Source organism: Hypanus sabinus, chromosome 5 (genome assembly GCF_030144855.1).
Source record: "Hypanus sabinus isolate sHypSab1 chromosome 5, sHypSab1.hap1, whole genome shotgun sequence".
Lineage (NCBI taxonomy): Eukaryota > Metazoa > Chordata > Chondrichthyes > Myliobatiformes > Dasyatidae > Hypanus > Hypanus sabinus.
Window position 1 is genome coordinate 117,565,246 of NC_082710.1, and position 25,743 is coordinate 117,590,988.

Consider the following 25,743-nt stretch of genomic DNA (forward strand, 5'->3'; position numbering starts at 1 on the left):
GAAACTGAAAGGTCTGAAGGTAGATGAGTCACCTGGTCTAGATGGTGTACACCGCAGAGTTCTGGAAGATGTGGCTACAGAGATCATGGAGGCATTAGGAATGATCTTTCACTAGATTCTGGAATGGTTCTGGAAGACTGTAAAATTGCAAATGTCACTCCATCCTTCAAGAAGGGAGAGAGGGAGAAGAAAGGAAACTATTGGCCAGTTACTCTTACCTTAGTGGTTGGGAAGATGTTGATATTGAAGGACGAGGTCTCATGTTACTTGGAGCCACATGATAAAATAGATCATAGACAGCATGGCTTCCACAAGGGAAGAAAGCTTTCGGTATGCTGGCCTTTATAAATGAAGAAAGCTTTTGCTATGCTGGTCTTTATAAAACAGAGCATTGAGTATAGGAGTTAGGATGTAACGTTAAAATTGTACAAGGCATTGATAAGGCCAAATTTGGAGTATTGTGTACAGTTCTGGTCACTGAATTATAGGAAAGATGTTACCAAAATAGAGAGTGTACAGAGGAGATTTACTAGAATGTTACCTGGGTTTCAGCACCTAAGTTACAGAGAAAGGTTGATCAAGTTAGGTCTTTATTCTTTGGAGTGTAGAAGGTTGAGGGGGGACTTGATAGAGGTATTTAAAATTATGAGGGGGATAAATAGAGCTGATGTTGATAGGCTTTTTCCATTGAGTGTAGGGGATATTCAAACAAGAGGACATGAGTTGAGAGTTAGGGGGCAAAAGTTTAGGGGTAACATGAGGGGGAATTTCTTTACTCGGAGAGTGGTAGCTGTGTGGAATGAGCTTCCAGTAGAAGTGGTAGATGCAAGTTCAATATTGCCATTTAAAGTAAAATTGGATAGCTATATGGACAGGAAAGGAATGGAGGGTTATGGGCTGAGTGCAGATCGGTGGGATTAGGTGAAAGTAAGCGTTTGGCAAGGATTAGAAGGGCCGAGATAGGCTGTTTCTGTGCTGTAATTGTTATATGGTTATATGGAAAATCTTGCCTGAAAAATCTGTCATATTTTTTTTGAAGAGATAATAAGCAGGATAGACAAAAGAGAATTGGTTGATGCAGTGCACTTGGATTTCAAGAAGTCCTTTGACAAGGTGCCAGACATGAGGCTGCTTAACAAGCTACGAGCCCAGAGAATAAAAGAAAAGATTCTAGCATGGATAAAGCATTGGCTGATTGGACAAAGAGTGGGAATAAAGGGAGCCTTTTCTGACTGTCTACCGGTCAGAAGGGATAAGTGGAGTGAGCATTATCGGGAGTAGGCCAGTGGAGACAGTAGAAGCGACAGGCTTTGACTCTAATCAGGCTTCGGCTTGGAAGAGGCGTCGGCTCTGTGTAAAGCGTCCGTTAAGGTTTCCTTTTTGTTTTTGTCTTCCTCTCTTCCTGTACCATTGAAATGTCTGTGGCGTGCTCTTCGTGCTGGAGGTTGGAGAACTGGGAGACCCACAGTCGCCTGGGTAACTACATCTGCGTGAAGTGCATCCAGCTGCAACTCCTTGAAGACCGTGTTAGGGATCTGAAGCAGCAATTGGATGACCTTCGGCTTGTACAGAAGAGCAAAGATATAATTGATCAAAGTTAAAGGGAAGTAGTCACCCGGAAGTTGCGGGAGGCAGGGTGACTGTCAAGAGAAATGGAAATAGGCAGTTAGAGCAGAGTACCACTGTGGCCATTCCCCTCAAAAACACGTATACTGCTTTGGATACTTTTGTGTGGTATGACTTCCTGGGAGATTGCCATGGCAGCCAGGTTACAGGCACTGGGCATGGGTCCATGAAGGGAAAGAGAATGAAGAAGGGAGTGGTAGTTAATAGGGGACTCGATAGTGAGGGGAGCAGACAGGAAATTCTGTGGAGGTGAACAGGACCCACTGGTGGTATGTTGCTTCCCAGGTGCCAGGGTCATGTATGTCATGTCCACAACATTTTGAAGAGAGAGGGGGAGCAGCCAGATGTCTTTGGTACAAACTGGTACCAATGATAAAGGAAGGAAAAGCAATGAGGTCCTGAAAAGAGAATTTAGAGAGCTAGGTAGATAGCTGAGAAGCATGACCTCCTGGGTAGGAATTTCTGGATTGCTGCCTGTGTCGTGAGCCAGTGAGGGTAGGAAAAGGATGATTTGGCAAATAAGTGTCTTGTTGAGAAGCTGGTGCAGGGGACAGGGCTTCAGGTTTTTGGATAACTGAGATCTCTTCTGCAGGAGGTATGACCTGTGCAATAGTGACGGGTTGCACGTGAACCCGACGAGGACCAATATTCTTGCAAGCACGTTTATTAAAATTGTTGAGGAGGGCTTAACCTAATTTGGCAGGGTGTTGGAAAAGAGTGAAGGGACTCAGGAAAGGACGGATGGTAAAAAAGTAAAGATAGCATGCAGTCAGACTGTCAGGAAGGGCAGGCAGGTGATGGGACTTAGTTGCAGCCAACAGGCTGAGTATCAAATCATTAGGGATGCAGAGTCAGAAAGGATAGTGGATATGGTACACAAGGTTTTACATATAATTGCACATAGTTTAAGAAATAAGGTGGATGATCTTATTGCAATATTACAAATTGTCAGGTATGATGTTGTGGCCATCGCTGAATCATGGCTGAAGGATGGTTGTAGTTGGGAGCTGAATGTCCAAAGTTACACATTATATCAGAGGGATAGGAAGGTAGGCAGAGGGGGTGATGTGGCTCTACTGGTAAAGAATGGCATCACATCAGTAGAAAGCTGTAACATAGGATACGAAAATGTTGAATCCTTATGGGTTGAGTTAAGAAACTGCAAGGGTAAAAGGACATTGATGACAGTTATATACAGGCTTCTCAACAGTGGCTGGGAGGTGAATCACGGGTTACAACAGGAATTAGAAAAGGCGAATCAAAAGGGCAATGTATGATAATCATGGGAGATTTTAACATGCAGGTCAATTGGGAAAATTAAGTTGGTAATGGATCTCAAGAGACTGAGTTTGTTTAATGCCCAAGAGTTAGCTTTTTAGAGCAGCTTGTCATTGAGCTTACTAGGGGATCAGCTATACTGGATTGGTGTTATGTAATGAACTGGAGGTGATTAGGGAGCTTAAGGTAAAAGAACCCTTAGGAAGCAGTGATCACAATCTGATTGTGTTCAACATGAAATTTGATAGGGAGAAAGCCTGATGTAGCAGTATTTCAGTGGAATAAGGGAAATTATAATGGTATGAGAGAGGTGTTGGCCAAAGTAAATTGGAAGGAGCTGCTGGCAGGGATATCAGCAGAGCAGCAATGGCATGTGTTTCTGGGAAAAATGAAGAAAGTGCAGAACATGTGTATTCCAAGAATGAAGAAATATTCAAATGGTAAAATAGTACAAACATGGCTGACAAGGAAAGTCAAAGCTATTGTAAAAGCAAAAGAAAGAGCATACATCAAAGCAAAAATTAGTGGGAAGATAGAGGATTGAAAAGTTTTTAAAAACCTACAGAGAGGAACTAAACAAATCATTAAAGGGGAAAAGATGAAATATGAAAACAAACTAGCAAGTGTTATCAAATGTATAGTAAAAGTTTTTTCAAGTATGTTAAAAATCAAAGAGAAATGAGAGTGGATAAAGGACCGCTAGAAAATGAGGCAGGAGAAATAGTAATGGAGGACAAGGAGATGACTGATGAACTAAATGAGTATTTTGTGTCAGTCTTCACTGTGGAAGACATTAGCAGTAAGCTTGATAATGTAGTGTGTGAAGGAAGAGAAGTGGGTGTACTTACTGTTACAAGAGAGAAGGTGTTCAAAAAGCTGAAAAACCTAAAGGTACATAGTAACCTGGATCAGAGAATCTGTGCCCTATGGTTCTGAAGGAGATTGCATTAGAGATTGTAGTGACATTAGAAATAATCTTTCAAAAATCATTGGACTCTGGCATGGTGCCAGAGACTGGAAAATTGAAAATGTTACTCACTGTTTACGAAAGGTGGAAGGCAGCAGAAAGGAAATTATAGACCAGTTAGTCTGACCACAGTGGCTGGGTAGATATTAGAGTCAACTGTTAAGGATGAAGTGCTAGAGTCCTTGGTAATAAGATAGTATAAAGTCAGCATGGTTTCCTTCAGGGAAAATCCTGCCTGGCAAACCTGTTGGAATTCTTTGAGGCGATTATAAGTAGGTAGGATAAAGGGGATGCAGTGGATTTTGTATATTTGGACTTTCAGAAGGCTTTTGGCAACGTGCCACAGATGAGACTACTTACCAAGTTAAGAGCCGATGGTATTACAGGAAAATTACTAACGTAGTTAGAGCATTGGCTGATTGGTAGAAGGCAACAAGTGGGAATAAAAGAATCCTTTTCTGATTGGCTGCCAGTGACTAGTGGTGTTCCGCAGGGGTCGGTATTGGGACCACTTATTTTTCTGCTGTATATAAACGATTTAGATGATGGAATAAATGGCATTGTTGCCAAGTTTGCAGATGATAGGAAGGTTGGTGGAGGGGCATGTAGTGTTGAGGAAATGGGTAGGATGCAGAAGGACTTAGAATAGGAGAATGGGCAAGAAAGTGGCAAATGAAATCAATGTTGGAAAATGCATGGTCATGCATTAGGGTTAGGGTTCTTTAGCCAAAGGGCGGTGAATTTGTGGAATTTGTTGCCACATGCAGCTGTGGAGGCCAGGTTGCTGGGTGTATTTAAGGCAGAGATTGATGGGTTCTTGAGAAGGCCAGGAACTGGGGTTGAAGAGGAGAAAAAAAGGATCAGCCATGATTGAATACCCTGCAGACTCAATAGGCCAGATGGCCTAATTCTGCTCCTATGTGTTATGGTCTTATGGTCTTCAGGAAAGCAGACTCTTCAATTAAGAGAAAAGCTAAATGAAGAAGAGACTTTTGAAAATATATAAAAACATGAAAGGACTTCTGTCTAATCGTAAAATCAAATTGTTGTATTCACACATAAGAATAAAAAGTGGAAGTTGGATTTTAAATTATAAACAAGGAAGAATGTGCTGAATTTGAATTTTGAGATTGAAGACATTCTGATAAAAAATTACCAGCCTCCCCGTTGGCCCAGAGTTTGTAAGGCTGCAGTATTAAAACACAAAGCAATCACCACATTTTCCCAATAGTACTTTCAGTGACTTCTAGAGTGAATTTAAACTCAGAATTTTTGAAGTTATTGCCAGTGATTTACTGATGAACAACATGTGCTTCAGTGATGGAATCTTACATATTTCTGTCTGGAAGAGAAAATTTGAACAAAGTGTCCTACATTTATATTTTGCTTTGGGGATTTCCGATATATTCTTCTCTGCCATGTCCACGACTATACAAAGACATTTCCCCAGATTTGAAGAGATCTTGGTAATAAAAAAAGACTTTTATGTAGGTTAATAATTTACTAACACCTTTAAGATATTATGGTTTAACTCTTAAGGTCCTACAGGCTCATTATATATGTTGTACATTGATTTTGTTTACGTGTTTAAAATGCTGAATTTTTTTGGAAGTATTTAAGTGTTATTATTGTATGAATGAATTTCAGCTTATTTTGAAGGACATTTATGGCTTAGATTGGTCTGTTCTAGAATACCTTTGCATCAAAAACATGAGTCAGTATGCTTTTAAATTATAAAAATTAAAATAAATAATACGTTTTCAGTTAATCCCAAGGTGTGATGTATTACCTGCACTTTCTTTTCTTCTCTGTCACTGGTAAAGTAGTCAGCTTTGACCAGACTCCATGATGCTCCATGTCCAAAAGGCACTGTTGATAAATAGCTCCTTGTTTCTGTGTGTTTTTGCTTGGAGATGATATACAGTAATTGATAATCTAAGTAATAAATTAAGAGTGCCAGCCTCTCTCTGGAAAATCTATCACCTCAGCAATTAAATAACTTTGGATGTTTGATTTTTATTTCAGGATTTCAGCCTCTGTGGTTGTTTTATTGGTTCAATAAATAATCTCCATTCAAATGCACTGCAGCAGAAAGATAGGGAATACACTGGAGGTGAAATGGCAATGAAACAGTCATCAAGAGAATTTTGACATACAAGTTCAAGTTGAAATTTAATTATCGTTCAGCCATACACAGATATAGCAAAATATAGCACGCAGCACATTGCACATAGCACATAACACAAATAGAATTCATGGTTACAATTTCAGGAAAAAATACACAGTTACGAAGAAACAATATAATATAGTCCAAACACGAGAAAATCGCAGATGCTGCAAATTCAAGCAACACACACAAATCGATAGCCCAAATCGCTAAGTGGCATGACTATAGATCGCTCTGGTCCAGCTTGATTTTCTACAGTGCAAACTTCAGAGGGAAGTAGCAACAGAAGGGGGCAGCCCCCAACACATTACATTAACCATGGGATTGAGTTCAGGAGCCGTGAGGTAATGTTGCAGCTATATAAGACCTTGGTCAGACTCCACTGGAGTACTGTGTTCAGTTCTGGTCACCTTACTACAGGAAGGATGTGGATACTATGGAAAGAGTGCAGAAGAGATTTACAAGGATATTTCTTGGTTTGGACAGTGTGCCTTATAAGAATAGGCTGAGTGAACTTGGCCTTTTTCAGACAGAGAGTGTTGGGTGCATAGAATGGGCTGCCAGCGACAGTGTTGGAGGCGGATAGAATAGGGTCTTTTAAGAGCCTCTTAGCTACATGGAGCTAAGAAAAATAAAGGGCTATGTGGTAGGGCAATTCTAAGCAGCTTCTAGAGTAGGTTACATGGTTGACACAACATTGTGGGCCGAAGGGCCTGTAGTGTGCTGTAAATTTCTTTGCTCTATGTTCTATATTCCAACAGAGACACCTGTTCTCTCTCAAACCACTTCAGCTCTCCTCCCCTGGGCAGCTGCAACAGACACCACCACAGCCTTGGCCAAGTCCTAGCCACAACTGAGACAACGTAGCTCTACTGCAATTGATCTCACCATTGAACCAGAGAACTGAACCTGCAGTCTTCCATGTTACCAGTGTCCAAGACAATCACTCTCTCTGCCTGTTGGATTATGCACCGTCTTGGCACAATGGTACGCAGCAAGTCCACGAGGCAACACGACAACACAATAAGTCCAGTACCATTGCTATTGAAGATCTGGCTGATGGGGGCAGCCCTACTATACTGAATGCTCTTAATATCCAGCAGTGACTTGTGGTTGTAAAAAAGACTTGCAAATTGCATAAATACACCTTAGATTGTACCCAGAGGGACTGCTGCATCTGAGCAAGATGCCAACTTACCAGAAGAACTAGCATACGGATGAAATTTGGTTTTTAACATTAGCTAATTCATTTGGTTATAATTTTAGCTTAATATATAATTAAGCTCTCACAAATATATTACAATAGTAAGATTTTCAGGATATTAAGATGTGTAATTAGTCAATTATTTGGTTAAACCCATCAGTTGAAGTGTCTTACATGAAACCCAGCGGAGACGCTACAAGCAGGCTCTGCTGAATCAGTGACAAGTGCAAGCAAGTTTCCATTTTAAACAACACATGTGTAAATCTGGACCATTGAGTAACAATGGTAAATTAAACATATCTAAGATGTTAGAAAAACAAATTAAATACTGTATATCTATCTCCCACTCATCATCCCTTTGCCAGGCCTAAACGTATATATTTGGAAGTTTGAAATAAAAGAGTAAGTTAGAAGCAAAGTCTATCCAAATTTGAAAAGAAAAAAACATACATTAATTGACACTGTGATACTCTGTAAGTAACAGCATAGCAGAAACCAGTAACCAAAAATAAACCGCACCTGACGTACTAGATCATTCTCTCTAAATGTATAAATTCTTACCATTATTCTGGATAGTTCCATCATTTTCTATTTTTATTTTCTTTCACATTGAATTTTCCTTTGTGTTCCCACAGTCCGGCTTTGCTCTTCCTGAGTGCATTGTTAGTGATGAGGTTCTTGAGTAATATTGGACAATTGCAAAGTAGACCCTCACACATATTAAATATTATCGATCAAAGTAACTCACATTTGTAACTCAGCTCTCTTTCTTTTTTGGAGCAGAACTAAATTGTCTCATAATATTTAATTGCTGTGAAAAGCATCTTCATGGTTCTCTATCCTCTCTATTTCCATTGTATCAATACCAAAATCAGTATCAAATTCAATTCTTACATATTTCTAACAGATATATTCATATTTCTGTGAGAAGTACATTCTGCTTGATAACAGACACCATTGATTGCAATCTTATTAGATTTACTGGGTGGTACAGTTATGGCAAAATCTAACCGAATGTCAAGACAGTTAATCATCTGTGCAGGACACAAGCATCAGCTTTCATTTAGATGAATTAGCAATCAGATAATTTTGGAAAAGCTGTTAAGCGAGCACAAAAGAAAACAATGTGATGTTGATGGTTATAGGTAAAGGTCAAGATGCTTAGTGTTAATAGTGCAACTGCTATTTCAGATGACTGCAGGAAAGGACAAGGCTCTAGCTAGTTTCCTTGTGTAGTTTGAGGCATTCTACTGAAATTATCAATGAGTTATTATGACAGAACTAGGAGGTGGTAGTTGCCATTTCAATACCTGCCATCCATTCACATCCGTGGGTTATCATCCAATTGCCAAGGCTAAATCCATGTATTTGCAATGTCATGACATAAAATGAATCATCTCTGTTTCATTTTACCTACTTTAAAAATCTGTTAAGCTGAACCTTTTTATGTTTTACCACCTAAAAATATATGTTTTATTGAAACTAGAGAATCATTATGGAACCAGCGCTGCTGGTAGTCGCAGGGTATGTACCGTATTTGTAAAGTTGGCATCCTATTATATTTGTAGTTAGCTTTGCTAATTGATCTTTCCCTTTTTGGAAGTGGTGACATTAGATTATGCATAAAGGCCTCAAACAATATTTAGAAGTTCTTATTTACACAGCAGAAGTATTGCCTGCAGTAGACATTTTCAGACAAGAGAAGGATATATTAGCATTCTCCTAAACTAAACATTCTAAATTACAACAGACACAAACTATTCAGGAATTTCAGAGAAGTTGACGCCGGAGTGGAGGGAGACAGAATAGAAAGGCTTTGGCTCAATGAGGCTTTGGCGATAACAGGTTGAGGCGAGGTAGGTTATCTGTGAAGTATGTGTGTGAGGCCAGTTTTCTGTGCTCAGTGTCAGATGTGGGAGGCCCTGGAGACTCCCAACCTCCCAAACAGCCACATCTGCACCAGATGTGTCGAGCTGCAGCTCCTTAGGCTCCACGTTAGGGAACTGGAGATGCAGCTCGATGACCTTCATCTAGTCAGGGAGACTGAGGAGTGATAAAGAGGAGCTATAGGCAGGTAGTCACTCCAGGGCCTGGGGAGACAGGTAAGTGGGTAACTTTCAGAAGATGGAAGGGCAAGAGTCAGATGCTAGACAGTACCCCTGTGTCTGTCCCCGTTAACAATAAGTACTCCTGCTTGAGTAGGGGACAGCCTACCTGGGGGAAGCAACAGTGGCCGCACCTCTGGTATAGAGTCTGGCCATGTGGCTCAGAAGGGTAAGGAAAGGAAGAGGATGGGGGAAATCTATTGTTAAGGGGTGAAACAGATGACTCTGTGGATGCTGGAAAGAAACATGGATGGTAGTTTGCCTCCCAGGTGCCAGAGTCCGGGATGTTTCTGATTGTGTCCACGATATCGTGAAGTGGAAAGGAGAACAGCCAGATTATGGTACGTAATGGTACCAATGACATAAGTAGGAAAAGGGAGGAGGTCCTGAAAACAGACTACAGGGAGTTAGGAAGGAAGTTGAGAAGCAGGGCCTCAAAGGTAGTAATTGCAGGGTTACTGCTTGTGCCACATGACAGTGAGTATAGGAATAAGATGAGGTGGAGGATAAATGCGTGGCTGAGGGATTGGGGCATGAGGCAGGGATTCTGATTTCTGGATCATTGGGGACTCTTTTGGGGCAGGTGTGGCCTGTACAAAAAGGTCGGGCTGCACTTGAATCCCAGGGAGACCAATATCCTGGCAGGAAGGTTTGCTAAGGCTATTGGGGAGAGTTTAAACTAGAGTTGCTGGGAACTGAACTAAAGTGACGAAGGAAAGGGAGGTTAGTTCACAAATAGAGGAAGCTTGGAGACCGTGCGAAAGGGAGGATAGACAGGTGATAGAGAAAGGACGTGCTCAAAATGATGGTTTGAGATGTGATTATTTTAATGCAAGGAGTATTATGAACAAAGCGGATGAGCTTAGAGAGTGGATCAGCAGTTGAAGCTATGATACTGTGGCCATTACAGAGACTTGGATGGTGCAGGGGCAGGAATAGCTATTTCAAGTTCCAGACATTAGATGTTTTAGATGTTTCAGATAGGGAGGGGAGCAAAAGAGGTGGGGGCATGGTACTGTTGATCAGGGATAGTTTCACGGCTGCAGAAAAGAAGGAAGTCATGGAGGGGTTGTCTATGGCATCTGTGCAGGTGGAAGTTAGGAACAAGAAGGGGTCAATAACTCTACTGGGTGTTTTTTATAGACCACCCAATAGTAACAGGGACATTGAGGAGCATATAGGGAGTCAGATTTTGCAAAGGTGTAATAATAATGTTGATGTAGTGGGAGATAATAATTTCGCAAATATTGATTGGCGTCTCCCTAGAGTGAGGGGTTTGGATGGAGTGGAGTTTATTAAGTGTATTCAGGAAGGTTTCTTGACACAATATGTAGATAAGCCTTAAAGAGGAGAGGCTGTACTTGATCTGGTATTGGGAAATGAAACTGGTCAGGTGTCAGGTTTCTCAGTGAGAGACCATTTTGGAGATACTGTCACAATTCCATCTCCTTTACCATTGCATTGGAGAGGGATAGGAAAGGACAAGTTAGGGAAATGTTTAATTGGAGTAAGGGGAAATATGAGACTATCAGGCAGAAACTTGGAAGCATAAATTGGAAGGAGATTTTCTCAGGGAAACATATGGAAGAATGTGGCAAATGTTCAGGTAATATTTGCATGGAGTTCTACATAGATATGTTCCAATGAAACAAGGAAAGGATTCTAGGGTACAGGGACTGTGGTGTACAAAGGTTGTTGCAAATCTAGTCAAAAAGAAAAGTAAAGCTTACAAAAGGTTCAAAAAGCTAGGTAATGCTAGAGTTCTAGAAGATTATAAGATTAATAGGAAGGAGATTAAGAATGAAATTAAGAAAATCAGGAGGGGCCACGAGAAGGCCTTGGTGGACAGGATTAAGGAAGGCATTTTACAAGTATGTGAAGAGCAAGAGGATAAGATGTGAGAGAAGAGGGCCAATCAAGTGTAACAGTGGAAAAGTGTGTATGGAACCGGAGGAGACAGTAGAGGTACTTAATGAATACTTTGCTTGAGTACTCACTACGGAGAAGGATCTTGGTGATTGCAGGGATGACTTGCAGTGGACTGAAAAGCTTGAGAATGTAGATATTAAGGAAGAGTATGTGCTAGAGCTTTGGAAAAGCATCAAGTTGGATAAGTCACTAGGACCGGACAGGAGGTACCCCAGGCTACTGTGGGAGGCAAGGGAGGAGATTGCTGAGCCTCTGACGATGATCTTTGCATCATCAATGGGGATGGGAGAGGTTCCAGAGGATTGGAGGGTTGTGGAGGTTGTAATCTTATTCAAGAAAGGGAGTAGAGATAGCAGAGGAAATTATAGACCAGTGAGTCATACTTCAGTGGTCGGTAAGCTGATGGAGAAGATCCTGAGAGGCAGGATTTATGATTAGGAATAGTCAACATGGCTTTGTGAAAGGCAGGTCTTGCCTTAGGAGCCTGATTGAATTTTTTGAGGATGTGACTAAACACATTGATGAAGGTAGAACCATAGATGTAGTGCATATGGATTTTAGCAAGGTATTTGATAAGGTACCCCATGCAAGGCTTACTGAGAAAGTCAACAGGCATGGGATTCCAGGGGACATTGCTTTGTGGATCGAGAACTGGCTTGCCCACAGTAGGCAGAGAAAGAGTGGTTGTAGATGGGTCACATTCTGCATGGAGGTCAGTGACCTGTGGTATACCTCAGGGATCTGTTCTGGGACCCTTACTCTTCGCGAATTTTATAAATGACCTGGATGAGGAAGTGGAGGGATGGGTTAGTAAATTTGCTAATGACACAAAGGTTGGGGGCGTTGTGGGTAGTGTAGAGAGCTGTCAGAGGTGACAGCTGGACGTTGATAGGATGCAAAACTGGGCTGAGAAGTGGCAGATGGAGTTCAACCCAGATAAGTGTGAAGTGGTTCATTTTGGTAAGTCAAATATGATGATAGAGTATAGCATTAATAGTAAGACTCTTGGTAGTATGGAGGATCAGAAGGATCTTGGGATCCGATCCATAGGACACTCAAAGCTGCTATGCAGGTTGACCCTGTGGTTAAAAAGGCATGTGGTGCTTTGGCCTTCATCAATCGTGGAATTGAATTTAAGAGCCAAGAGGTAATTTTGCAGCTATATAGGACCCTGGTCAGACCCCACTTGGAGATCTGTGCTGAGTTCTGGTCACCTCACTACAGGAAGGACATGGAAACTATAGAAAGGGTTCAGAGAAGATTTATAAGGATGTTGCCTGGATTGGGAAGCATGCCTTATGAGAATAGGTTGAGTGAACTCAGTCTCTTTCTCTTTGGAGCGACGGAGAATGAGAGATGACCTGATAGAGGTGTACCAGGTAATGAGAAGCATTGATCGTGTGGATAGTCAGAGGCTTTTTCCCAGGGCTGAAATGGCTAGAATGAGAGGGCATAGTTTTAAGATGCTTGAAGTAGGTACAAAGGAGATGTCAGGGGCAATTTTTTTATGCAGAGTGGTGAGTGCATGGAATGGGCAGCCAATGACGGTGGTGGAGGTGGAGACGATAGTGTCTTTTAAGAGACTCCTGGATAGTTACATGGAGCTTAGAAAAATAGAGGTCTATGGGTATGCCTAGGTAGTTCTTAAGGTAAGGACATGTTTGGCACAGCTTTGTGGGTTGAAGGGCCTGCATTATGCTGTAGCGTGTCTATGTTTCTACTTCCTCTTTAAGTGCACTTGTTGATCTATGCTCTATTATGCTCTGGGTTAGGTAATGTCAGAAATTCATCATCCTCTACAAAAATAATTTACACATGCTTTATCCTCAAGTCTTGTATCTTAACTCTAACCATGGTGGTGGGGCCTGGGCCCTACAGCATATCAAAGTGATAGAAACCAATATTTGGATAACGATTTGGATGTTGAGCGAGATTGGAAAGGTCAGAGTGTAGGGGCCCGAGCTGAAGGATGGGCTGGTTCAGCTCGCTGCTCCACGACGTTTATACTGTTCTGCACTGAACATTGGGTTTTGATCTCTCCTTGTGGGTTTCAGTTTGGAATGCTGTTTACTTGCGGTTATTGTTTGCATTAATTGGTTTTCTTTTCTCTGCACCTTGGGGATTCTTTCTGGATTCTTTTGGGTTTCTGTGTTTTGTGGATGCCTCTTAGGAGATAAACCTGAAGATTATACAGTGTACATGTACTTTAATGATAAAAGTACTTTGAACTTTGATGTCCCATTTTTAAAATGTTTCCACTTGTAGAATTAAAGTTTAAGATACCATCGTGCTTTTTCACAATATGGCTTTCACCTCTCCAATTGACGACTGGAAAATAAGGAAGTAAAAAGCGGAGGCTGTCCCCAAGAAAAGAACAAGTTCTATTTTTACAGACATCCTTAACTTTTGCACAGAAGTTAGAATGTACACAAAAATCTCTTGATTGATATCCATGCCTTCACAGTATTGCAATTACATAAAAGCTCATAAGTCTGATAAGAATGAACAATTACTAAAATGAAGAGAGAAGATTCTAGCTCTGCTGATCATAGGAATGGACATATGTATGTACATCAGACTTTTGAATGTACAGTCAAAATCAATACCAACTTTATTATATGCATATGCAGATGTATGTATGTATTTATAGGCATATAAGCAGTTTTCACAAGAAAATTATAAATTAAACCTAAAGTAAGAACACTACTGAAATAAATTTTATATCTGAGGTATCTATAAGTCAGACATTTATAATCTGTGGATGGCCTGTGGGAGCAGGAATACCTCATATGGCTGGTTACGTCTATTGAACTAATCATTGGCTCATATATTTAGTCATATATTTACTTTTCACTTTCTTGCATTAAGCAAATCCTCATAATCCAAAAATCTGGCAATACAGCCCTTCAAAGTTCTGCTGGTTGGAGAATTCTGAGGATTCACTTACTTGTTGCTGAAAAATATTCTTATTATCGGTGTGGAGAAAGTTTTATGTTGATATTCGATGCATAAAGGATAAATATTGTGTGCTGTCTGATTATGGGGATTAGCTTAAGTCGCTGCAGCTAATATGTACTGAATGTTCTGTTCTTGATCATGAGTATAATGTTACTAAAAGACATAAAAGGAGCTGCTTGATATATAACCAACGGAGTTAGCATCCCACTGTTAGCGAAGCTGCCCCTCGTGAAATCGCGAATAAAGCTCTCTTTACTTCAAAGTTTAAATTCAAGCGAAGTAACTAAGTAATTTCCACAATAGGCGCGAGAAGCTGAGCCCTATTTCAAGATGGTTCACTTATCATTATCATTATATGCTGTGTCATATGATGTAGGTGATCAGGTTCCTATGACCATGATTGTTCATGACAATTTTTTCTACAGGCCTCATTTACCATTGCCTCCTCCTGGGCAGTGTCTTCACAAGAACGGTGACCCCAGCCAGTATCAATATCCTTCAGAGATTGTCTGCCTGGTCTCTGTGGCCGCATAACCAAGACTTATGATACTCACCAGCTGCTCATACACCCACCCACCACCTATTCCCATGGCTTCATGTGACCCTGATTGGAGGGGGGTGGGTGCTAAGCAGGGGCTACAGCTTGCCAAGTGTGATCTGCAGGATAGTGGAGGGAAGGACTGCCCTAACACCTCCTTTGGTAGAGGCGTATCTCCACCAAGTGGGCAAGCTCTGGCTTCAGGCATCCTGCCCAAGGAAAACATGATGCCTACATTTACCTAGTCTGGTCATATAAGTATGTTCAACATTTCAGCGTAGTATTCCAGAAGACATTTAATAAATTTCCTCAGGAGAGACTGACCCACAAGGAATTGAAGATAAGTTACCCTGATCTGCTTTTGAAACTGTGCAGCAGAGCACAGTTTCTGTACATGAATCTGAATGTCTTTTTTATAGGCAGTTAACAGCCCACTACCTATCTGTCATATTAAATAAACACTGCAATGCAATACTAAGGAAGTGCTGCACTGCTTGAATGTAGGTCCATATGTTGCATGAGACGTTGTACTCTCTCGCGTTGAAAAGATTCTTTCCTGCTATTTTTGAAACACAACGATATCCTCAGTGCACCATCCAATATTCATCTTACATTTAATGTTTCTGGAACACATTTTTTCACCAGCGTGTAATAAATTTTGGAAAACTCTACCCAAGGAGTGTGTGCAATGTCTGTTGCTAAGAAATATGATAGCTGAATATTAAGGAAATGAAAACAATGTAGAGTTACACATGAAAGTGGTTTTGAGGTAAGACATCTGCCATGAATGCCACTGCAGGTATTAGCATTTGTGTGTCCTATCTTTTCTTCTATTTCTTCTGTTCTTTATGTTCTTGGGCTGTTAACTAAATATGGCTTATCACTCTCAATAATAAACCTATTATGATCTGATCCTTTGCTGGCTCTAGGGCATACTGCTGCATTAAACTAGCCTGTGCTTACTCCAGAATTGTGCTACCCTTCAGGCATGATTTAGTTTGCTTTTACCAATCTATGTGATGGTTAAAATTCCCATTAAATCTATTCTGCTTTAGTGCTTGATTGTTCCATTTTTGCAGTTATATATTCTTCTAATTCACAGCTGCAATCAGGACAGCTGTATATAACATCCACAAGACCTCTAATCGCTTCTCACTGCTTCGTAGAATGTCTCTACTACACGCTTGCTTCTCATTACATCCCCTCTCATCAATTTTGTGAATTTATCCTTAATTCCCAAAACTTGTTTCCCTTTGAATTCTCTTTTATTTTCCTATTTTTCCATTCTATGTAAGATAGGATATTCTGTGTCTAGTCCTAATTGTCTTGCAATCATATTTCAGCCATGTTATGTTATGCTATGCTCTCTAGTTTAAATTCATGCAATCAATTGATGTAAGATTAATTCATTTATTTTTTTTCTTGTACATTGTGCATTTGTACATGGTAGTGGCTATAGCCAGTAACATAGAATCAGAATCAGATTTAAATAGCACTGTCATGAAATATGTTTTGCGATAGCAGTACATTGCAATACATAATAATAAAAGAACCATAAATTACAATAAGAAATATATACAGTGGATTATCGTTAATTGTGCCATTAGTTAATAGGGGCAGCCACTCATTTGACACGACTCTTTAAGAACAGAAACTAATAGAGTTAGCCAGGATTCCCTTTGTTTATTTGGGACACTATGCTGCTTAATTAGGACAGAAGTTTCTAACTAGAGTCGGTCGTATGTAGTCATTAGACACTACACCATGCGGAGTGAACAGTTTTTAAATAGCATCAGTTGCATGTGCTTCTGTTCAAAAAGCAGTGACTTTTTAGCTAATATTTGGTGAGAAATAAGCAGAAAGGCAATTCAAAACTGTCTTGCCTACTGCAGTTTCATGCATTCAGACTTGGAGATGCCAGAAACATCTGGGAATGAAAATGAAATTATTTCACAATCTTAACAAGCTAGGAACTGCAAAGTACTTTAAGGTACTAGCAATCATTTTGAACATTGCAATGAAAAGGAAGAGTTAGAGGAAGAAATAGTTGAATGTATTGTATGAAGACAATCCATTATCATCACTAGTCATCTGTGCTGATTTTGTTTTTTTACAGTCTATTGTAACCCCCTGGGTCGCCTCAGGCTCGCTCAGTTCGTTCTCGTCTAGGGGGAGCAGCCTTCGGCCCCGCCAAACTGGGTAATCAGCTGGTGTGGATGCTGTGTGATGTCCCCGCCTCGCCCAAAAACAGACAGTACACCATATGCGATTAAATGAGTACAATTTATAAAGGTTACTATAACTAAGTGATTAATAACGATACAGTATATATGAAGAGAAAATTAAAGAAAAGGCGCCAAACTTATCAAAGTCCAAACCACTTCGTGCACAGCCGTTGGAGCTCAATTACTGAAGTCTTCTGGCCACCATTCGTTCCCCTCCGAACTCCTCGACTCGCAGCTCAGGACCCTCCGAACTCCTCGACTCTCCAAACAGCTCAGGACCCTCCGAGTGGTCAACCAAGCACATCTAGCTTCATCCCCCCACTCCTCGGAGAATCTCCCGGCCTCGGACCCCCCTTTGGGGTCCGATCCTCACCCAGCTTCGACCCCCTCGTGCCGATCTGCCCAAAAGCCCGTCAACAAAAGCTTACAGACTCAGAAGAAAGAACATTAATCCCCATTTGGTTTACAAAGGAATACCATTCTCGTTATCAGTAAATTAGCATTCCTGCTAGTTAACAAAAAGAAGAAACCCTCTTTACACTCTCCCTCCACCAAATAAAAGTCATGTCCTCATGACTACTAAATAACTCGCCACCTTTCCTGCCAACACACCGTAACCCAAGCACAAACAGTGACATCTTCTCCCCACACAGTAACCCTTACGCCCTGTTTTTCAGGCGCTACTTAGGCCAACTATCTGGGAGTTCCCTAACCCTTCTGAGACCTCCGTACCCCCTCACCTAAACCCTTCAGGCTCGGACACAACTGGGGATACCTTGGGCCCACTACCAACTCCTCTCTCAACCTCTCACTCATGCCCCACACTGCACACAACTAACCCTCCCCACTACACCTGACTCAATGGGAGAAGGGCCAAAGGTCTCTTCCTCAATCGAGAGAAAGTTAGCAAAAGGCAGCATGTACCACACATCCAGCACATCATCCATCGAATCTGTATTCTTCCTCATTCCTGTGATCGGTAGCTGCTGTTTGATCTTCTCCAAACGGAAACACGTGGCCTGCACTGCTCCCGCAGTCTCTTCAGTCTCCTGTTCAGTATTCACTGCACTTCTCTCCAGCTTTTTCTTCCTCATGACTTCTTCCAGATCAACTTTCAGGTTTTGCACTTCATTTGAACTGTCGATGGTCACCTTCAGGTTCCCTTCAAGCCTCCACTTCTCTCTTCTGAGATTTGTCTGTAATTTCTTCACCTCTGCAAACTCCCCTCTCCGGGTTCTCAGTTTGCTATTACCCTCAGTCAGACAACTTTCTTCATTCTCTCCAACTTGTAAGTCTTCCGAATGGTTCCAGATCACTTTCTCCAGTCTCTCCGTCTTCATTTCAAACTTGATTCCGTAGAGACAGTATCTCACGAGCTGTGACCTTCGCCAGCCCTGGCACGTGTCCCGAAAACACTTTAACTCGGTAGTTCTCAGCTGCTCCTGCAACGACCTCACTTCATATTCTCCTGAGGCAAATCCAAATACCAATAGATCATCCACATACACCAAAACTCCAAATGCCTCCACATCCCCTATGGTCTTCCACCTGCCCCGCAGGAAGGTTGCAAGGGCTCCAGATATGCCCTGTGGCATCTTTTCGGACCCGAAGACTCCTAGGGAATTTATAACGGCCGTCTTCTCCTTGTTGGCCCCACTCATCGGGATCTGGCAACATCCACTCCTCAGATCCAGCACCTTAAACCACTTCACACCACTCAGACAGGCCATCGCCTCTCTGGCCCTCAGGGCCATATTCTGGTCACTGACAGTGCGCCTCTTCAACGCAATATAATCCATACACACGCTGCCTACATCTTCCACGGCTGTAGGGGCCAGTCGCCGCAACCTCTCTCTCTCCGAGGTGTCTTCAGCAGTCAACTCCCCTCCCTTGTGGTATTTCGCAGCGTCCACGAAGAGGGTCTCACCATCAGATACTTCCCTCAGGCCGTACCACCACTGGCTCTTGTTTGAATTCGGTATCAGCCCAATGCTGCTACACACGTCCGCACAAGCAGCTCGAAACCCTGGGTGCATCGACAATGCCTCCAAACAGCGCTCACCCGCCTCCTCCGGGCAGGCCCCCAAGCACACCAGCAGGATATTGGTTCTCTCTAGAACAGAAACGCTGCCCGTCTCAACAGGGTCCGGACACATCAGCATTAACGATTCATGAACCTCAGTCTCCTCCACATTTGTCTCCAAGAACTCCATTTTCACTGACCAACAACTGTTGTCTGGATAATCACCGGCACTGGTACCCCGAATCTCCAGTGTCCTCAATGTTGTCAAGGGTAAATGCTTCCAATAACGGTTATGAAACAAACTGTACAGCAACTTCACAGGAGCCCCGGTGCCGAGGATGGCTTTAACTTGACTTCCATCCATCCGTAACAACACCTGTGCGCATGGCCCCTCTAAGCCTTCAGGAATAGGGTCTGTTCCTTTCAGGAGTTCCTTGGTACATTGCTGGGAACGTGCTCCCCCAGAGACCCCAAGCCGTTTCCCCACTGGGCCTCCTCTAAGTTTCCCGACACCTCTCGAATCAACGGAACAACTGATCCCCTTGACAGATCCCCTTGGCACCACAAGCAATTTATCTGCCCCCCTAGGCAAAAAGGGATACCCTAAAGACTTCCCACCAATCTCCTGCCACAGATATAATAAGCCCCCCAGCTGCGGCATTTGACTTCCAGTCGAACCACACGCATTTTCCCACACTTTCCCAGAACTGGCAGCGGTCACTTCGAGGTAATTGCACCTGACAGTTCTAACAAAGTCACCAGCCTGCCTACTCAAACTTTCAACCCGTCCCTGTCGCTTTTCCTCAGCCAAGCACTGCCACTCACCCAACAACTGAGGGGTCCGCTCCGCCCACGCCTCCGCCCCTTTAGGGCTGGACATTATTCCAATAACTGGGCGGAGCTCACCACTGCTGAAACATCCCAACCTGTCACTCCTCAATCTCCAAACAGTACGGACAACCCATGGTCCCACCACCATTTCGTCAGCCAACAGCAACCACCCCACTCAACACACACACCGCGATAACCAGCAATCGCACACCCACAAAGGCACACCAGCTCTTCGCCGCAGACACAATTTAAAGAGGGTGATCACACAGCTTCCACAGAAATCAATCCCGGACGAGCACCCCACAATGTAACCCCCTGGGTCGCCTCAGGCTCGCTCAGCTCGTTCTCGTCTAGGGGGAGCAGCCTTCGGCCCCGCCAAACTGGGTAATCAGCTGGTGTGGATGCTGTGTGATGTCCCCGCCTCGCCCAAAAACAGACAGTACACCATATGCGATTAAATGAGTACAATTTATAAAGGTTACTATAACTAAGTGATTAATAATGATACAGTATATATGAAGAGAAAATTAAAGAAAAGGCGCCAAACTTATCAAAGTCCAAACCACTTCATGCACAGCCGTTGGAGCTCAATTACTGAAGTCTTCTGGCCACCATTCGCTCCCCTCCGAACTCCTCGACTCGCAGCTCAGGACCCTCCGAACTCCTCGACTCTCCAAACAGCTCAGGACCCTCCGAGTGGTCAACCAAGCACATCTAGCTTCATCCCCCCCCCTCCTCGGAGAATCTCCCGGCCTCGGACCCCCCTTTGGGGTCCGATCCTCACCCAGCTTAGAGCATTGCGTCCTCTCTCTCGACCCCCTCGCGCCGATCTGCCGAAAAGCCCGTCAACAAAAGCTTACAGACTCAGAAGAAAGAACATTAATCCCCATTTGGTTTACAAAGGAATACCATTCTCGTTATCAGTAAATTAGCATTCCTGCTAGTTAACAAAAAGAAGAAACCCTCTTTATCAAAAGAAAACGGAGAGTGCGCTAGTGAATAACTTTGTCAATAACCATTAGTAACTAATATATAGTTTTATGGTATTGCAGAGGAATTGATAGTGCTTTAATTTGCTCTATTTCCTTTAAATGAGTAACCCAGTTAACCAAAATCCACTATATATATATATATATACAGAATAAATAAGAAATGCAAGACTTTTCATTGTTTTCAATTTTAGGATCTTCACTTCCTTTTTCTTTATCTAAATTGAATAAACAAATAACTAATCCTATAGTTAAACATACATTGCGAATATGGTTTCAATTTCGTAAATTTTTTGGCTTGAATAAGTTTATCCTATCAAGCCCTATTATATCTAACTTTTTTTTCGGCCCTCTTTTATGGATCAAGCCTTTGTATTATGGAAAACAAAAGGTATAACATGTTTTCGTGATCTATTTTTAGTTAACAGTTTTATGTCCTTTGAACAGCTATCTAGTAAATATAATTTACCTAAAACTCATTTTTTTAGATAATTGCAAGTTAGAAATTTTTTGAATAATATGTTACAGTCTTTTCCGAAATTATGTCCAACCGACATTACAGAAATTTTTTTAGCTCTGAATCCTTGCCAGAAGGGTTTAGTAGCCACCATTTATAATATGATCATGAAAATACAGCCAGAAGTATCAGAAAAAGTTAAGAGGGAATGGGAAAAAGAACTTCATTGTCTTATACCCACTGAGCAGTGGGAGAAAATTTTACAATTAGTCAATTCTTCCTCTATTTGTGCTAAACATGCCCTAATACAATTTAAGGTTGTACATAGGGCTCACATGTCCAAGGATAAACTTGCTCTATGTTATTCTCATGTTAATCCAACCTGTGACAGATGTCATTCTGAAGTCGTTTCGTTGACCCACATGTTTTGGTCTTGCCCTTGTTTGCAAAATTATTGGAAAGATATTTTTGGTATTATTTCAACAGTTCTGAATATCAAATTGCAACCGCATCCTATTACTGCAATTTTCAGTTTACCAATGGTGGATAATAGTTGATTATCCCCCTCAGCTCGACGGATGATTGCATTTGTTACACTGATGGCTAGAAGATCTATCCTATTGAACTGGAAAGAAACTAATCCTCCAAATATATTTCAGTGACTTTCTCAAACTATCTCTTGTTTGAGCTTAGAAAAAATTAGAAGTGTTGTCTTTGATCCTTCAGTTAAATTTGACGAAACTTGGAGACCATTTACTCAACATTTTCATATGAGCTAAACTGACTTTTCTTATCCTTAATTATTTGGATGGAGGTACGGAGTTATTGACGCTACTGTGTATGTTTTACATAATGCAATGGCCCATGTTGGTTAGTTTTTTTTTCTTTTTTTTGGGGATTTTTAAAAATTTTCTCCTTTTAATTAATAAAAAGATTTAAAAAGAAAGAATAAATAAGAAGTGCAATAAGAGAGAAAAAAAAGTTAGTGACATAACGCTCATGAATTCATTGTCCATTCAGAAATCTGATGTCAGAGGGGAAGAAGCTGTTGAGAAATGTTGAGACTATGTCTTCAGCTTCTTGTATCTCGTCCTTGACATGCTCTCATTGCTTTTTATTGAATTAAAAAGAGCATATATACAAGCAAAGATAGCAATGAGAAAAGAGCATGTCCAGTGTGATGGGGTCCTTAGTGATAAGCAAGAGGAGAGTTATCGTTAGTGACAGATGCTGCCTTTTTGAGGCATCACCATTTGAAGACGTCCTAGATGCTGGGAAGGCTGGTGCCCATGATGGAGCAAGCTGAGGTTGCAAATTTCTGTAGCTTTTTCTGATCCTGTGCAGTACTCCCTCCATACCAGACAGCAACTTAGAATATACTCCATAGTTTATCTGGGGAAATTTGTGAGACTGGTGACATACCAAGACTCCTCAAACTCCTAATGAAATATAGCCGCTGTTGTACCTTCTTTGTAATCGCATCAATATTTTGGAACCAAGTTAGACCTCCAATGATATCGACATCCAGGAACTTGAAACTGCTCACACTTGCCACTGCTGATCCCTCAATGAGCACTGGTGTGTGTTCCCTTGACTTTCCCTTCTTGGAGTCCCCAAACAATTACTTGGTCTTACTAACGTGGAGAACAAAGTTGATTTTTGACATCACTCAACCAGCGGATCTATCTTACTATCTATCTCCTCATCACTGTCTGAATTTCTGCCAATTGTCATCAACAAATTTATGAATGGAGTTTGAGCTTTGCCTAGCCATACAGCTGTGAGCATAGAAAAAGTAGAGCAGTGAGCTAAGCACACATCCTTGAGGGTGCACCAGTGTTGTTTGTTAGCAAGTAGAAGATATTATTTATGATCTGCACCGACTGTGGTTTCAACAGACAAGGATTCCACAGAGTAAGTTGTAGAGGGAGGTACAGAGGCCCAGGTTTTGGAGCTTGTTGATTAGTACTGAATGTATGATAGTATCAGTATTTGAGTTGTAATTAATATACAGCAGCCTGATGCTATTGTCTAGGTAATCCAAGGCTAAATGGAGAACCAGTGAGATTGCATCCTCTGAAGACTTATTGTGGCAATAGTGATGCTGTTGAAGCAGGTGGGAACCTTTGACAGCAGCAGTAAGAGTCTGAAGATGTCCTTGAACATTCCCACCAGTTGGTTGGCATAGCTTTTCAGTGCCCTACCAAGTACACCATCGGGGCCTGACACCTTGTGAGGGTTCACCCTCATGAAAAATGTTCCGACGGAGAATAGAGTGTCACCAAATGTTGCAGGGATTTGAAAAGATGTAGTTTTATACTCCCTTTCAAGGCATGCATAAAAGGTGTTTAGCTTATCTGGGAGTGAAACTTCATAGCCATCACGATTGGAATTGATGTTTTTGCTTTCAAAGTAGCCTTCCATAGGTAATAACTGGACTTCTTGTTTAGTTCTGGATTGCTGGTTTTAAATGCCCTAGATCTAGCCCTCATTAGACTATGAATTTCCCAGTTCATCCATGGCTTTTTGTTTGGGTATGTCCAGTGTATTCTCAAAGGCACACACTTATCCAAACAGCTCCTGACAACTGAGGAATATTCATTCAAATCCGGAGATAAATCCCTCAATATTGTCCAGGTGAACAATTCAAAGCAGTTCAGAAATGCTCTTCTGCCTCCCTTCTTTGTCCTCACCACTGGTGTTGCAATCTTTTGCCGCTGACTATAGGTGGGGAGTAGAAGTGCAGCCAAGTGATTAGACTTTGCAAAGTGGATTGGACTTCACTCACACTTATGATTTACCAGCACATTTATTATCTCTGTTCTTTTGGTTTAATTACTTTACATTCATAGATTTCCCTTCAGTTCTGGTGTCTTAAACAGTATATTTGATGCTGTCACCTTTCTATTGTTTGGAAATATTACTACTGCTAGCATGTTGCATAATCTCCAGCATCCTTTAACAGATTAGAAAGCATGATTTTGTTTATAGGGGATTGTTTAATGTCTTTCACTCAGTTAGCGGATAAATATGATTTATCTAATGAGCACTTCTTTAGATATTTGCAAATTAGGACATTTTTACATATTTTGTTTCCAAATTACCCTTCTGCTTATCCACCTGATATGATAGATACTCTTTTTCAGCTTAAACCACTTCAAAAAGGACTGATAACTGCAAGTTATAAATGGTTATTGAATTTACGTGTGATATCTAATGATAAAATTATAAGTGTTTGGGAATTGGAATTTCAAGAGTTACTTTCAGATAATCAATGGAGTAAATTTTTTCATTTGGTAAATACTTTATCTATTTGTGCCCTTAATTCCTTGATACAGTTCAAAGTAGTGCATTGGGCACCTATGTCAAAGGATAAACTAACCAGTACTTTTTCCCAATATCAATCCTATTTGCGATAGATCTAATACTGAGATGGCCACTTTAACTCACATGTTTTGGTCTTGCATAAAGGTGGACAATTTTTGGAAAGATGTCTTTAAAACTTTATCAAAAGTCTTGGATCTGTACTTACAACCAAATTTACTTACAGCAATTTTTGGGACTATTCCATCAGAAGCAGGATATATTCCTGTTTCCGCTCAGCGGATGATAGCCTTTTTAATTTTACTGACCAGGAGAGCCATTTTACTTAAATGGAAGGGTCCTAATCCACCTACTGATTTTTATTGGCTTTCCTCCATGTCCTGTTTAAGTTTAAAGAAATTAAGAAGTCGGACATTTGATACACCTTTTAAATTTGAAGAAATCTGGTGACCTTTTATTCAATATTTTCATATGATTTGACTTTTGTACTGACTCTCTTCCAGTTATTTTTTCGAAGTTTTGGATTTGATCAGAAAGTCTTTTTTTTCTTGGTTTTATTCTCAGGATAGACTGCCCAATCCTTTATTTCCTTTTTCATTTTTGTTTGTAGAGAATAGTGGGGGTTTTTTTTCATATAAAAATTTCAAGAAGTCTTTATTTCTTTTTATGAATTTGTAAAAGGAGAATTAGTTATTTTTTTCCTTATTATACATTCCATATCAGATTAATACTATGCATGATTTTGATAATGTTTATTTCACCTTCTGTATGTATTTTTATTGAGATATATATATGTATTTATATATACATTTGAGATAATTCTCCTTTTGCTTGTATATATGCTCTTTTTAAACCGTAAAAAGATTGATTAAGAAAGAAAGAAGAAAGCATGACCAGGAATCCGTTTCTGCTAAGAATGTGGTCATGTTAGTTCAAATGTCTCCCATCTCAATAATACTTCTACTCTCTACTCCCACCACTGATTGGTGCAGATCTTTCCCTCGCTCCATTTTCAGCTCCAGTATATGTCACTTCTGGAACTTACCTATCATTATGCCAATTTCACATGCCTCTAGAGACAATCTAATGATGTTAAGCCCTGTAATCATATTCTTTAAATTA